The sequence below is a fragment of the Gavialis gangeticus genome, unplaced genomic scaffold, assembly GCF_001723915.1.
Source record: "Gavialis gangeticus isolate Ggan-Ray unplaced genomic scaffold, GavGan_comp1, whole genome shotgun sequence".
Classification (NCBI taxonomy): Eukaryota; Metazoa; Chordata; order Crocodylia; family Gavialidae; genus Gavialis; species Gavialis gangeticus.
Genome location: NW_017728992.1, coordinates 32,662,686 through 32,665,946, shown reverse-complemented (window position 1 = coordinate 32,665,946; position 3,261 = coordinate 32,662,686).

Genomic DNA, 3,261 nt, shown 5'->3' with positions numbered 1-3,261 from the left:
AAAGAAAGAAAGATGCTCCAACACAAAACTACCCTTTAACTACCCCTCTACCTACTCAGGTCTCAACAGGACACTGGCTGACTCATCCCCTTAGGCAATCAGGTCCCCTGCCTACTCTAAGGCACTTCTAGGTCCAGCGGCAATGCTTACTCTGACAGCAACCCTTCCTGGGTTCACCTGCAGTCCTTCTCTCTCAGGGTGAACTTCTTCCAGTGTTCCCCTGTCGTCCTTAAGAGGCGTTCCTGGCATCCCTCCATCGTTCCATCTGCAGCTTCACCAAGATGATCCTCCTCTTCTTCCTTGCCTCCGTCATGGCTGTTCCTGCTTCCCTGATCCCGTGGACCGGAACTCCTCCGCTGTGGGGTCGTATGTAGCTGCGTCCCCTGACTCCCCGCCCGCTTCGCGGGGTCTGCTGCCATTTTTATCTGTGCTGGCCAGCGTTCAGCACTGACATCACCAGCCGGCCGCAACTAGATAAACAGGTGGCTGACGAGCCGCGCGGGTTCTGCCTTCTGCCCCTCGTGCTGCATTCCAAGCCACCGGTGAGTATTCCTCTGTACAGTGCGTCCTGGAACATGAAGACCAGAACTAGATTTACTACTCCAAAAGCAGTCACTTTGAGCTACACAAGGTGCTTAATGCATTGAATGTGCAGTAGAGTAATTATACTGTGCGTTAGCGTGTACAGCAAAGAATGTGCTAATATGCTAATAAGCAGTAGTATTAGTCTTCTGTGTCACACAAAAAGCATGCGATCACACTAATGCACGGCATGGCAGCCTACTGCAAAATTATGTAGTACATGATTATACAAGCACTAACTTTAATGTGCAGTAAGCACTGCAAATTAATGAACTTGTAGACGCACCCTTTAGTGACAAATACTTTGGTAACAGCCTCCCCACTTCAGTTCCTACCTTCAAGGTTCTTTTTAATCCTTGACTGCTGACATCATCATGGTATAATGTGGTATTACAGCCCTGCTGCATTCAGTTGTCTCTTGGGTTAGGAAATTTGGAACAAAATCACCTCTTCTTGTGTGTCAGTTTTAAAGGCAGTAAACGCCTCTTAGTCTCTTATGTTTGTCATTATTTCTGGGCATGAATGGTAATTCACATCAGCCGTGTCCAAGTTAAATAGTGCCATAGCCATGTTTCTGGGTTTCTATGTGATAACTGAGAGTGGGTAACCAGTATGTCATGTTGCTATCCAGAGGATCAGGAGTCATACAGCCCACCTTCCAGGACTGTGCTAATTCAGGCCGTCTGCATCACAGATCTAGTTTTTTCTGCATCACAGATCTAGTTCCATGTCTATTGAAGTGTCCAGCAGTCATGACTCCTCATTCTCCTGATAGTCTTTCTGTGCTATGAAGGAGGGGGCAGGAGGTTGCCTTCTTTTTTTGAAAATGTTCCTGCTTGGCTAGGAGAGAAAATAGCCTTGCCCCACTAAGCTTTACAAAGCTCCTGGTTACTTTCCTCAAAAGAAATAATAGAATGGGTTTTCCTCAAACTCAAATAATCCCTTTTTTCAACATCTGTCTCTGCCATTCCCATGACCCTCAAGTATGTCATACCTCTGGATCATTAAAGGGACCATGCTGTGATACAGGCTGGAAGATGGCCACAAACCTTACTATTTAAAGACCATCATGATCTCCATATTCCTTCTCAGGGTCAGTACTTCCCATGATAGAGCAGCTCCATCCTGAAAGATGATGTTTATTCTTTGTTACCAGTTATAGGGGCCTAATATATGTCTGCACTGAAAATTGTATTGCTTGCTTGTATTCAGTTCATCAAGCAAACCAGATGGCTTCAAGTGAGTGACCTATTCTCTTGATCAGTGATAATTTTTTGTGGGTCATTGTTTAAATGGCATGAGACCAAGACCAGTTCTTGCAGGATATCACTAGAAACCACACACACATAATGATGATTCCCTATCTACAGTTACATACTAGGTTCTGGCAGCTAGCCTTTTAATCCATTTGATGTATGCTATGTTGATTTTTTTTTGTACTCTTCTAGCTTCTTAATCAAAGTGTCATGTACGAGCAAGTCAATGCCTTCCAGAAGTCCAAGTATATAAAATTAATGCTATTATCTTTATCAACCAAACTTGTAATCTCATTAAAAAAATGACAGGCTCTATTTTCCATAAACTCATGCTGATAGACATTAATTAAATTTCCCTCCTTCAATTCTTTATTGAGAGTCTTGTACCACTATTTCATTATTTTGCCTGGGATCGATGTCAAGCTAACAAACTGTAATTACCTGGGTTGTCTCATTTACCCTTTCAAAATATTGGCAAACACGTACTTCCTTACCATTTTCTGGAATTTCTACCATATTGCAAGAGCTAATAAAAATTAAAGTTAACATTGAACACTTTAGATGCAAATGTATTTGGATCCACTGATTTGTAAAATGTTCAACTTCAGAAAATTCTGCTTCAATCTCGTTACTGTTGGAAGGGAAAGTATTGAGTAACCATTATGTGATACGATAACAACTGGCTGTTCTGCAAATTTAGGACAGAAATATGCACTGGATAATTCATCTTTTCTCACAGGATTATTGACATTTTACTCCTTTTGTCTAGTAACAAATCAGTATCATTGTTAGGCTTCCTATTATTCTAAATTTACTAAAACAAACACCTAACCCTTTCTTAGTGCTGAGGACCTGAGATTTTTTATGCCTTTTTGCTCCCCATATTAATTTTCTACAAGTTATACTACTTTTTTGTATTTCTTACTATCAGTTATCCTTTTTCACATTTTTTTCTCTCTTCCCTTTCTAGAACAGCCTTCTGTTTTCCCCACAAAAAATAGTAGTGTTCTGTCTTGTTTCCTCCCTTCCCCGAGAATATAGCCTTCTTTCTCAAAGTAGGATCTTGTCATCTTGGGTGTTTGAGGGCATTTTCTTAATCAGTTCCCAATTATCATTCACATTTTTCTGATTAAATACCAGTCCCCAGCTGATGTTGCTATTATTATTTTTTTTTTTCACTTTGTGAAATCGTCCTTGTTAAAAACCCAACAATATAAGATTATGGATTTTATTTAATTTGTTCTGTTTGCACACAAGAATTGCAAAAATGAAAACAAAGACTACAGTGCTTGTAAATCACAAAGGTTGTGATACTATAGAAGGTGAGAAGAAAAACATTATATATTATTTTGTCTTCTTCCATCCCCTTGTCTTCCACCTCTATCCCCCAATCCAATTTTTTTCCTAACAAACCCCCCCCCCC